This window comes from Ambystoma mexicanum, chromosome 6q (genome assembly GCF_040938575.1).
Source record: "Ambystoma mexicanum isolate Mex_15411 chromosome 6q, UKY_AmexF1_1, whole genome shotgun sequence".
Classification (NCBI taxonomy): domain Eukaryota; kingdom Metazoa; phylum Chordata; class Amphibia; order Caudata; family Ambystomatidae; genus Ambystoma; species Ambystoma mexicanum.
In genome coordinates this window covers 194,519,854-194,533,122 of record NC_090937.1, presented here as the reverse complement: position 1 = coordinate 194,533,122, position 13,269 = coordinate 194,519,854, and the positions used below count along the sequence as shown (strand labels likewise).

Below are 13,269 nucleotides of genomic sequence, written 5' to 3'. Positions count from 1 at the left end.
CTCCATAGACTGAATGGGCAAAATCTTTGTGCACGGCTACAGCCCGAACAGCTGGACAGATTTGCACCAAATTTGCAGCAGGAGCGGGGGATTGGGTCAGAAAGCCTGCTTTTGGGTGTTTGGTGGGAATCCGATTAGTACTTTTGTTGCAAACAACTAAAATGTATGTCTCTAAAAATGTGTGATATCTGGGTCCGCTCCGCGGGAGCCATTTCCCTGTTCGCTCCGCAGACAGAAGTGTTATTGGTTTGCAGAACGGCCTGCTGTCGGAGAACTTTGGACGTGGCCGGTGGTTGGCTGGAGGGAAGCGTGCTGTGCGTAAAAAATGTTTGGCTAACGCCGCCATGGTGTATCAGAGGCCAGTGCACCGGCAGAAGGGTCTGGAAAATATACCGTACGCCATGTGTTGGCAGCAAGAAGGGAGGGAAAAGGTAGGCGAGTGAGAAGTGGTTCATGTGACATATGTGAATAGGTGGAAGAAGATGGAGGAGTGCCTGCAGTATTCGTGCGTATTGCGCCCCTTTGCGGGTACCTAGACAGGCGACTACTTTGTGTGGCGATTGGAGGCAGCTGTCGTAACGGCCCGATAGCTTGTGCCGCAACCTTTTTGCAGCGACCTCTTTCCGCAGTGAGTGGTGGCAGGTGACTTTCAGAAGGGGAGGGAATTGCACATGACATAGGTTGGATGGGAGTGCGGGTGGCTGTGGTCTGCGGATGGATTGCCGTAGTTGGGCACATGGTGGCATGCATGGGTGCATGAAGTAGCAGTGGGTCTGTTCAAGGATTACACTACTGGGTGCATGGCCGAAGGCCGTAGGCCATAGGGTATGCACTCAAGAGCCTAGTGCTTCAGCACACCCACCGCAGCAATGCAGGTCTGACTCTGCATCCGATGGAGGGTGGTGCTTGCATAGTGTGGTGTGTGCAGATTGGTTGGAGTAGGGCCAATGTTGCGAACAGTATGTGGGTAGGTTGGCAGTGACACAGTACTTTGTCTCCTGCACATACTATGGGCGTACCCACTTCCATTCACAGTGTTTTCTTTCTACATTATAGTAACTGTTGCAATATATTGCTGCATAGCTCCATGGCGGTGCGCAGGTTGGGTAGGAGTGCTGGTGGCAGTGGTGTGTATGTGGGTTGGCGTATTTGGTGACAGGGTGACATGCATGGTGGCATTACGTTGCAGTGGGTGTGTTCAAGGCGTAGACTATTGGGTGTATGGGTGAAGGCCATAGGCCATGCACTCAATAGCCTAGGGCTTGAGCACACCCACAGCAGTAATGCATTTTTGACTATGCATCAGTTAGAGGGTGGTGACTTGTACAGAATGGTTGTGGAGCACATTTTAGACGCAATAGAGCAGCAGACGTGAGCTGCCTTGCGTGTATGTTTGGTTTCACAGGTGAGGTCACTGTTAGAACATGGTAAAGTTTGTCATGTGTGGTTGGAGATGGTGCAGTGAAAAGCCACACATTGTGGGCACTGGGTGCAGTGTTTGCGTACTGTCAGTATGGAAGAGGGTATGGTTGAAGTGCAGCTTATTTGTGCTTGGATAGTGTGCTGTGTGCAGATTGCTTAGAGTAGGGGCAATGTTGTGAACATTTTGTGGTCAGGTTGGCAGTGACACAATACTTTCTGAGTGGAAGTGGGTAAAACCATAGTATGTGAATGAAAGGGCATATGGGTGCCGGAGATAGTGTAATGTTTGTAGATTATGGTAACTGTTGCATTTTGCGCTGTATAGCTCCTTTGCGGTGCAGAGGTTGGGTAGGAGTGCTGGTGCCAGTGGTGCACATGTGCATAGTGGTAGTTGGTGACATGCTGCCATGCATGGTTGCATTAAGGTGCAGGGAATGTGTGCAAGGAGCACACCCACTGCAGCAATGCAGTGGGCAATGCAATGCAGGCCCATGGTGGTGATCTTTGGAGAATGGGTGTGGAGCACATTCTTACAGCAGCACAAGTGAGTTGAAAAGCGTGTCTTGTGTGTTCCATGGTTGTGGTGATAGTTGCAACATGCTACAGTATTTGGTGTACGCCAGGAGATGGTGCAGTGAGAAGTTGTGCAGTGTGGCCACAGGGTGCAGTGTTTATATAATGTGAGTATGGAAGAAGTTATGGTTGAAGTGCAGCTTCTAGGTACAGGGTGATGATATCTGGAGAATGGGTGTGGAGCTCATTGTAGACGTGCTACAGCAGCACAAGTGTGTTGAAAAGCGTGTATTGTGCGTTCCATGGTTGTGGTGATAGTTGCAACATCCTACAGTATTTGATGTATGGCAGGAGATTCTTGCAGTGAGACGTTGTGCAGTGAGGCCACAGGGTGCAGTGTTCATATAATGTGAGTATGGAAGAGGATATGGTTGAAGTGCAGCGTACATGTGCTTGGTTACTCTGCTGTGTGCAGATTTATTGAAGTAGGCCCAATGTTGTGCTTAGGTTGCCAGTGACACAATACTTTGTGCATGGCAGTGGGTAGGGGTGGCGCAGGCGGTGGTATGTTTGTGGATTCTGCTAATTGTGACACGTTTTCATGAATGGGTGTTTTATGGTGTGGGGAGTTGGGTAGAAGTGCCGCTACGCATGTTACGGTTGTACATAATGTTAGCTGCCCACATGGTTGCATGCATGCATCCATAGCGTTGTGGTGGGTGTGGGCAAGGGCTGCACTGTTGTGTGCATGGCCAGAGGTGTGCTGGGTGTGCCTCAGGATCTTTGTGGATGCTGCAATCGTGCATTCTTTAGCAGATGTTTCTGGTGGAGGGGCTTTGGAATCAAATGAAACGTGCACCAAGAGTGTTTTACAGTAGATTATACAGAAATTATAGTGTGCAATGCAGAGGTTTTGTATGTGATTGCTGCATGAGTGTTTGAAAATTTGACAACACCCAATGAGGGAGTGCCGCAAAAATGCCAGTGCAAAGGCAAGAAGTATTGTGTCTGCTTTACTGGGCCATGGCCCTCACTGTAGATGAGAAAGCGCACGTGCCACATCCGGCCATTATGAGCATGGTGGCCATGGAAATGGAATTGTGGCAAATAGGAAATTAGGTGTTTAGGGTGTGGTTGACTGTAAGGGGTGGTACCATTTCTTCCCAATACTGTGTCGTGAGGTTGGTCGAGATCGAGAGATGGACAGAGCTTATCGTCAGTGATACCTTTGTGCGCCATCTGCACAGGTGTTGTGTGCAAAGAGGCGTTGCTGGTAATTTCGGGTTGGAAAGAGTGGACGCTTTGTGGGGCTGGCAGGGTGACTGCAGTTTTGGCAGGATGGTTCGCCTTTGCAGATATGTGTCACGAACGTACAGTTTGTCGTAGTGCACTATGGAAGTCTACATTTGGGTTACATGTTGTGTGGATGTTTAATCCGTCACCTGAAGAGGTTGCTGAATGCAGTGATGCAGATTTTTCCTACTGCCAAGGTCGTTTCCTCATGCATAACACCAAGAGGCGTATGGGCCCATGCCGGTGTAATTTGTCCCCAGCCAAAGGTCGGAAGGTGTGTTATAAACAGAAGCATGTTTGACTGTATGCAGACTGCTGGCATGTTCTCCACCCACTATGAGATCATGAGCTCATAAAATATGCAGTGGTTCCATAGAAATGGCATTTATTTGAGCGCCATTGGCAATGCCATTTTCTTTTACACTGTGCAAGAAGCATTGACCAGAATGTGGTAAAAATATGAGGAGAGGCGAACAGAAACACATATAAAAAGAAAAAAGTTGCTTGCACGAAGGTAAAAAAAAAAACCTTTATACATCTACAGTGGAAGACCCAATCCCCTACCCAACTTGATATTGCTGCCAAGGTGCTTTTCTCATGTGTAACACTAAGATTACTATGCACGTATTCCAATGATTGCTGTCGCCAGCTAGAGGTCGGAAGGGGTCTCATCAACAGAAGCCTGTATACTTTTTTGACGTTAATGGGATTTTCTTCTGCAAGAATGACCCCATCAGTTGTGGAAATGCAGAGTTGTTCCAAGTAAATGGCATTTTGTTGTCCTCCATTCGTAATGCAGTTTTCTTTGCTCGTCTACAGGATGCGCTGAAGAGTTTACTGATGTGAGCACAAAAAAAACACAAAATCAAATAAAAACCAAAAAAAAGGTTTTTCTCTAGAAGCATCTACAAAAAGAAAAGTTCGTTTCAGAGCTGCCCCTTACAACAAAATCCCCCTACCCTGGTTGCAATTTATTCCCCCATGCCCGCACGCAGCACGAAATCCACATCCGGGAACATTCAGGATGGCGTTAATGGAAATGGGACTGTGGAGGCAGAGGGATTGCGCAATAACGTTTCTGGGCATGATGTGTACGCAGAGGACTTTTATACAGTACTGATAATGTTACATGGGGAACTCTTCAATGTCATTAGTGGATGCATGTGCAACTTTTTAACAGTACGCGATGACAGCGTGCTAGAAAGAGGACAGTACAAAGGGAAGAAGGAATGTTTCTGCTTTATTGGGGCATGGCCCTCGCCGTCCTTGGGGAAACACACGTACACATACTCTGGAGGACTATCACACCTGTGGGTGTGGGTCACAGGAAGGGCCATTGTGATGGCATCTTTGATGTCATGGGTGTTAGTCCTTGCAGTGCACACTGGTGGCACGAGTTATGGTTGCTCAGCTTACCATAACTGGCGAATTTCAAGGTTTTTTCGGTTTTAGCTGTAACCATAACGTCCCTTTAACAAGGTTTTTCCATTGTATTTCATAGGTTTTTGCTAGTGCAACTTAACCATGACACCCCTTTAACACGGTTTTTTGTTAGTGATCTCTCATATATATTTTTTGTTAATGGTGTGGGCTACCATCGTGGCAATTAAAGAAAGGTGTACTGCCTTTTGTTAAGGCAGTCAACATAGGGATTTTTTGGGTGGTCATTTCCAGTCAGCGTACTTGGTTTTGCCCGATTTCTTCTCGCAAGAGCAACAGCTTCTTCTACATAGGGACAAACAAAAACCAAAGTGGCATTGTTTATCCTGGGATATACGTAGACCAACATATTTATATATAAAAATGCATGCATATGCCTACTCTGAGTCCTTTTCTGATTTCTTGGGAGGCTTGGTATGTAGGGTTGCAACGTTTTCATTTGTGCAGCCCAGTAAAGGGATTGAATCTGTAATGGGAAAACAAGACCAATGTAGAGCTATATATCATTGGTATGTAACTCCCCGATTGCAAAACATTGCAGAATAATTTTTTTGAGTCAATTATTAATGACCTATGCATCTAGGGGTTCATTGTTTCCCTAGGGTGTATGTCATTTTATTATTCAGTGTCTGCCGCCCCATTTGGCGATTTTACTCTATTTGCACTCCTAGTTAAAGACACACTACCCATCAGAAAACAGAGCTCTACCCCGCAAGATAATTGCAACATCCTGTCTGTCAAATTGACCCTCTCTGACACCATCATTCTCCACACTATTTACTGCCCTCCTGGCCCAGCCCTATCATTCGAGGAGAACCTCCTTCACACTTTAGGGACCTACATTAAGCCCTCTTCCAAATTGCTTCTCCTATGAGACTTCAACCTGGGTTACAACGACCTTGAAGAGTTCACAGCTAACTCCCTTTCTAACTCATGGAGCACACTTGGCTTCCACCAACGCATCAGTGACCCCACTCGTAACAAAGGGTTCACTTTAGATTGGATTACGGACCTTAACTGTCAAGTATCCATGCACTCCAACAGCCCCTGCCCGTGGTCAGATCACAACATTGTGCAGTTCTCCCTTCCCCCAGGAGACAAACTACACCAGCTGCTGTCCCACTACCTTCCATGCTCGCCCGTAGCACCAGAAACCTCACTAAGGAACACCTTGCTCCCATAATCACCACACTCCTACCCCACCCCCTTTCACCAAAGACCTAAATTACTTTCTGCCCTGTATACCTCAAACCTAACAGCAGCAGTTGACACCATAGCACCTCGCAAACACAAGCCATCCGCTCACAGAAACTTTTGGTTTACCCTTGAACTCCAAACACTCTGAGCCAACAAACGCCTAGCTGAATCAAGTTGGAAGAAAGAGCCTTCCACTTCCAAGAAACTAGTGTTCACCGCAGCAGCAAAACACCATCATCTCTCTGAAAAGCACATGTTATAATGACCACATTGACAAGGCCAAATCTAACACCTGGGAGATCTTCAACATTCACAGGGAACTGGAAACAGGAGACCTGGTGCTTGAACATCCAAAACGCCATGCTCAACAAAATCGACACACTGCACAATAAAATAGACTCCATGCTATCCCTGATCAAACGCCTGCTAGCACCACTACCAACCCTCCCTCCCAGCTTCAGTCCAAATGACCTCCCTATGTTCTACTTCACCGACACCTTGGAAGACAAAGTTACCACTATCCTAAAATGCCTTAAACCCTCCCAATGTAAAGGGGATACCTGTCTGGCGAGCCTTATCAAAGACTGTGCTGACATACTAGTACCCCTCATCACCTCTTTTATCAACGCATCCTTCACCACAGGCACCGTCCATACTAACCTCAAGGAAGCATGCTCCCTCTTATCAAAAAACCCACTCTGGACCCTGCCATCCCCACCAACTACCGCCCCATCACTATAGTCCCCTTCTTGCTGAAAATTCTGGACAGAGCAGCCTATCTGCAAATCCAAAAATATATAGAAGCTAACCGCATACTAGGCTTACGCCAGTCAGGGTGCCGCCCTGGTCATGGAAGAGTCTGCACTTCTGGATCTGAAGATCCGGATTGATGAAATCAGAGATGAAGGTAAACCTGCCATGCTGCTACACCTTGACCTATGCACTGCATTTGACCTAGTAGACCATGAAATTCTAGGCCAGCACCTTTCCTCCTCAGCTAAATTCTTGCCCGAGGCTACAGCCTGCATCGCCTCATTCCTAGACAACAGATCCATTCGACTCTTCTCTGAGAATTCCAGTGCCCCCCAGCACCCATTACCTGCGGAGTGCCACGAGGATCCTGTGTATCGCCAACCTTATACAACATATTCACGATTCCACTATTTGCCCTTCTAGACTCTATTGGTGTTACCTACACAAACTATCCAGACGACACACAGATCCTGCTCCCACTCACTGGCAACTACTATACAGACGCTGCATCCCTCTATTCTAGCTATTCTACCATACAGTCATGGATGGCCACTCACTGTCTATGTCTGAATGATGAGAAGACTGAGATCCTCCTTGTTGGCCCCCAACAGTAATCAAAAAGCTTCACTGCCAGTACTCCACCTTTAACATTGACGGCACCCCGATCGGGGTCTCCCCATTTGTGAATACATTTGGAGTATACCTGGACACTACTCTCTCACGCTCAAGACATGTCAGTGCCAATGCCTCCTCCGCCTCCTACACTGCCAAATTAATCAACGCATCCAGACTCTTCCTATCCTCTGAGAGCTGTCTTACCATAGCACAAGCAACCGTAGGCCCTCGGCTCGACTACTGCAACACCCTTCTAGCAGGTACTACAAACAACATTAAGAAATGACAGGTTATTCTAGACAAATAAGCTAGTATGAAAAAAATCCTCACTCATGGTTTAATAGCTATAGAGTTGCTGCATATATATTTATATTTACATTTGTAGAGCGCACAAAGCACACAGGCATCCAGGTGATATAAACTTGACCAGCTACTTACAAGGTAGTACAGGCATGATAAAACATACAGTGTGCTTTGATTGACAATCCTTGAGGTGATGATGTTAGTTGAACAGCAAAGTTTTTAAAGCTCTCCAGATTGCCCAGTGGCCTCCCTGGGGCTCCTACGAACAGCTGCATGAGGTGCCCCCCCACCATTTGGGATGGGGGGAAGAGGGCCACCAAAAAGCATGGGGCAGGCCCCCCAGTGTGTGGGGCAGTAAGGTTTAGTCGCCCTTGGGGCAGAATGGCACACTATTGTGCCCATCTGCACCAAGGGGAGTTGGGTAAACAAAGAAAAAAATTGAAAATGGCAGGCTTCACTTTAGGGGGGCCCCCTAAACCGCCGGGGAATTTTGTAATGTGAAGGGGCCGGCGCATCTCTTGTAGCCCTCCCTGGGGGCAGATAAGGGGGGGCTGTCATGCACTCCTCCCTGGCGTCAGGTGTCCTTTCTTAGGAGCAGATATCTGCCCCCAGGGAGTGATGCATGACATGGCCCCCACTCCATTGTGGGTGGACAGGAGGGGGCCACCACCCCTTCCCATTAGAAAATTCCCCAACTGTTTGGGGTGCTTTGCTTTGGGGTGCTTTGCAGGGATCACTCAAAACAAGGTACCAAAAAGGACAAGCTATCTCATCCTTGGCAACACGGAGGTAATGTCAAGGACCAGATAGCTCGCCCTTGGCACTTAAGGGGTTAAAGTTACATCATATATGCATTAGGTGAATACCTGTGTTAAAAACAACAAATGATTACCTACGGAGTAAAGGAGGATGATTACAAATCAGAGGTAAATACAGCTGTCCTTACCTGAAAACAGCACTACTCGTAGTTGTTAAAGTTGGTGCTTGAGGCAGAATGGAGCCAGTTCCTTAGGGTGCCCATTAAGGCCATCTAATCTGGAGAAGGGGAACGTACTGTAAGCTGCTAATTGATTTGTTATCTTTGGTCTGTGTTTAAAAGACCTGTCCTCAGAAGAAGCATTATGTGCTTAATTTTAAAATTGGAGCTGTTCATACCTGTAAACAGTCTTGTCTTCTTACGAAGATTAAATGAGTGTTTTCAGGCAGCTGATGTGGAGTCTTAAATTCACTGTTTTAAACTTTCCCCATGTAGTTGGGTCATGTCAAATGCTTGTGTACTAATGTAATTAGGGTTGTGAAGCTGGGCCCCATGTTGGAGTGGACTTATCTGATAGATCAGCATGGGTTTGCTTATGTTGAAAGCCTTGTATTTTAGGAGACTGGTGCTAAGGGTTGGCAGTGAACAGTAGCTCTATGATTGCAAATTAGAAAAGGGGGTAGTCTGACTACACGTGCTTAAGTTACATTTTTCATTTCCCTCTAGTTCTAGGTAATCTAATCCTCTGTGCCATTTTAATGTTTTCCCAAGTTGCTGGGCAATGTCACATGTTTGTGGGCAATGTGATCAAGATTCTGAAGCACGGTTTAAGAAGACCCATGTTAACTCTGCAGGCAACAGGCGTTCGCATTGATAACAAAGAAAAAGGGGTGTTCCTGACTATGGATGCTTATCAATTCAAGCCAGCATTTTGAAAGGCTTCGGTTTCTGGGTAGATCAAAGGATAGCGATTAAGGTAAATAACAGATACTTGATTAAGTCATTTTAGTGACTTCTTGTGAAGGGCTAGGACAGCAAGTTCCCCTGTGAGGTTCTGCTGTGCGTAACGATTGACAGTGGAGCTCTAATTGCGGGTTCTGTAGGTAAATAGACTATTGGTGTGTTAGGAAAGATTCTAGAATTGAGTGACTTAATTAACGCCATGTCTATCAACCGTATGGTAAGAGCCATAGAACATAAACATAGATGTATGAGAAGTTAAATATAAAGACTATTGAAGCAGTGTCAATTGTCTTGTTCCTCCTCTTGTGTGTGCTTCTACATGTATTACGCTCACAATTGTAAATTTGATCAAGTTGTTGTCCAAGGAATGCTCATTACTCCACCAGCATTGAACACATATTGGACACAAACTTGTCACATGCATGAATTGACAATGTGCAAGAAAGGAAAATAAAAGAGAAGAAGAACTGTGATTTTACAAATATGTTACCATTAAATAAATATGACAAAACTATCCATGGGACAGATGACTCTATATCAAATCAATCTCGTAACAAGGAACTCAACTTTAAGAACAGACAAGAGTGCGAGCAATTCAGCTGACACATTTAAATCTACAATACTTGGATTTTGAGCAATGAACATACACTCAATAGATACAGTTCATTGGACTCCATTGATTCAGAGCAGTTGAAGAATCAAAACAGCTGAGACAATCACGTAGACAATGTATTACAACTCCCACAGTCCATGGCTTTTGCACCAGCACTGCATATCGACACTGGACCCATTTGCATCTAGCGTTCTGATTCTTTCCACTCAACCTCTCTCCCATCCCTGGCACGGCATATTTTAACCTGACTCTGCACATCCAAGCAAGGACCATATAAACATCGTTACCATCTGTTGTAATTGCCATTGTGGAAAAGGGATCCGTAAAATCGTCTTTGGCAGTAGAGTCTATACTTTAAGAGCCAAGTGTATCTGATACTAATGTTTCCCGCCACACATTCTTACTGTGTTTTCTTTCATCTTTGCAGGTAGTACACAAAGCGGACAGCAAATGGACACACTTGTGTTGGAATCCCACCAAAACAAAGTCACGGCACACTTTTCACACTGGATGGCAGTTTTGTACAGTTTTTATTCCTACTTCTTTTCCCATTATAAATAAAGTGAACATTGAACAAAACATGTTTGGCGTTGTCATTTGAACTTCACTGCCGTCTTGCCTTGCATTGAAGCTGGTCTGAGCAAGAATGAGTTTGGGGTGGGTGGGAAGGGGCAGGAATGGGTCTGTGTTAGAGAATAAGGGGTAGCCAATTTAGGTTGTGTCCGGCCCATCTTGAGCTTGCCGATATTTCGGGCCCCTACTCAGCTCAGTCCTAATACTGAGCCACAGAAGGAGGCACTTGCACATGAGGGGGTGAGTGACTGAGTCATGGAAGGGTACGGTCACAGATGGTCACATTCAAAGGTGGTTGAAGGGTTTTTATTTTCAAGATGTTAAAAATCATGGTTCTTTTCTTTTTCTCTGATCAGGCTGCAGGCAAGGTATACTAATGGGCTCCCCTCTCCCGTCTCAGATGGGCTTCCCATAACCCTAACCTGGCATCACATCCCTAAACCCCAGAGTTCCCCAGCTGGCCATCAGTAACACCTACTATCTAGTGCCAACTGTCAGGAAGGCCTAAAGGCAAATGCCTCATCTGTCTGGCCTCCTATGGGGAATTTTCTAGGGCTGCCCTTACCTGAGACATGTCAAGATCCTCAAAAGAACTGGTGTTTTGATCAAGCCAGTGTCAGACATGGTGGTCCATTTGTTCTCTCACCTGTTCCCTTTCTCTCCTTCCCCTGATCTTATACCCCTCTATCCCCCTTCTACTCTACTCTTGCGACACACTCCCTTCTTCACTCTGCTACTCTTACCCCTCCTCACTTGCCCTACTCATGGATATGGTGCCCTGCACACCCTGCCAGGCATGTATTAACCTACTCACCCTTTTAGCGATATTATGCCCTGCACACCCTCCAGGGATGTTGTGCTCTGCTCACCCTTCTCTGCTAAGCCCACTCACCCCTCTCCCTTCTTTGCATTCTCTCACACGCTCCAGGCTTCTTCCTCTCTTCCTTTTTCATTCTCTCCCCTTTCCACTCTACTCTCTGCTCCCTCTCTACTCTGCGCTCTATGCCTCACTCTCCTCTCCCTGGACTCTACACCTTTGTGCTTTTATTTTACCACACTCTCTCAGCCTACCTCTTCTAACTACCTCCCCCTCCTGCTTCAAGTCATCCTCACCACTAATCCCACTACCGCCTTGCACTCTCTTCACAACCTCCTACCATACGCTCTCTTACTTTCACTCTTTCTAATTACACCTAACAACTTTGCTTTCCCCCTCTCTCTCTGGCTGCACTCTATTCACACTCACATTTTGCACACAAGCCCTCCTCACACCACACTACACTACACACAAGTGCTACCACTCTCTCATACCTCACCCGCACGCTGCTCTAACTCTGCCCCCAACTCTACAGCACTCTGCAACTCTGCCTGTCCTCTTCCTGGTCACTCGGTTTACCTGCACACCGCCTGACCACACCCATGCGTTTCCTACTTCTACCCCCTATTCCCCTCAATCCTCCATTGGCTCAAGCTCTCACTTGACTCTAATGGCCATCCTGTGTAACATAGGTGAAAAGCTTTAAAAAAACCAAAGGCCCTCACCCTTTACAGTAGAGTTTTTGCAACAGTCGCTGAGGGCCTCTCTTCTGTTTCTATGGCATGCTGTGGGTCTGAATGACCGTTTTAATTTCCCTGCAGTCAGTTGTTTGCTTGGTTGTCCACTGAAACTGCCTGGTTCTCATGATTCAAAGTTCATTTTAGTTGCAGCATTTCTAGGCTCCCCTTTCCTTGGCTTTGATCCGGGTTTCTTAGTTGCTCCCAGGTGTATTATGGGAGTTGAGGTTCTGAAATAGAAAAGAGAGAACCCTGGCCAGCAACAGCACTGGAAGGTATTGGATGACCGAGAACAGTACCAGTAATCATTCAAGGCACCCATAGGGGGTAAGAGATTGTCATCCCCTCTTCACAGGGTCAAATTCTCAAACATGTCAACCTGTCATGGCCACCGCCACCAGGAGAATCTGAATTCTAGGTCCCTTCTCTTTGAATCCAATCAGTACAGAGTTGAATATGAAATCAGTAAACACAAGAAAGGCGACCAGTCTCTGTCTCTTGTATACCATCGCGTCACAACTTGTTGCACCTTGAATCAATGATGAAAAAGGGATCTCTTACCAGGCCTATCTGGTAATGATGGAGCACATTGCTTTTTGGGACTAACTTCAAGTAAAGAGAGCCATTTTGGAATGGGACAATAATTTGTAAATATTGAAATTGGATACTCATCTTAGTGTGTGAAGAACAGAGGCCAAATGCAGATTTGGGGAACCGTGCTTTCACCAGACGGTTGGGGAAAGGCGTAGTAATATGTAGAGCCTGGATGTCACTGGTCGTTACCAAGGCACCATCGACATCGTACAGAATGGATGCAAGCCATTGTGGCCAAAGCTTGCAAAACTACTGACATGGGTCGAAGACAGAGGAGGACCCTTGCAGATAGTGCCACTGGAGAGCCCAAAGTTCTGCTTCAGGAATAATGGCACATGAAAAATGGGAGAGAACCAGCACTGTGGACGAGTTTTTGGCATGTTGTCCAAAGCATACATAAGTGCGGAAAAACTGGGGAGGTATATGCACAATAGTGAACGTCCACATTCCAGCATTGGTGATCCCGAAAAGTGACCTGAACATTGACAGTTTCCTGAAAGCAGGTGCTCACCTGAGGAAAAGGAGATCTGTGGAACTGCTAATTCGGATGAAGAGAGAGAATTACTTCTTTGCCAAATCAGAAGAAGCCTTTCATGCAATCCCATATGAGCATAGGCTGTTCAGCCTCACCTCATCAGTGTTCACAACTATTTTCATGCCAAGATTCCAAGTTGGAGCA

General features: G+C 46.3%; 1 protein-coding gene across 1 annotated transcript in view; it reads left to right on the top strand.

The window, feature by feature from the left end:
- SUSD1 (sushi domain containing 1) overlaps nucleotides 1–10,448 on the top strand; it is a 1,292,988-nt gene extending 1,282,540 nt beyond the window's left edge. Inside the window, exon 23 of the mRNA XM_069630622.1 lies at nucleotides 10,297–10,448. The gene's annotated coding sequence lies outside the window, so the exon portion shown is untranslated. The remainder of the gene's footprint in view (nucleotides 1–10,296) is intronic.
- Nucleotides 10,449–13,269: the final 2,821 nt, after the last annotated feature.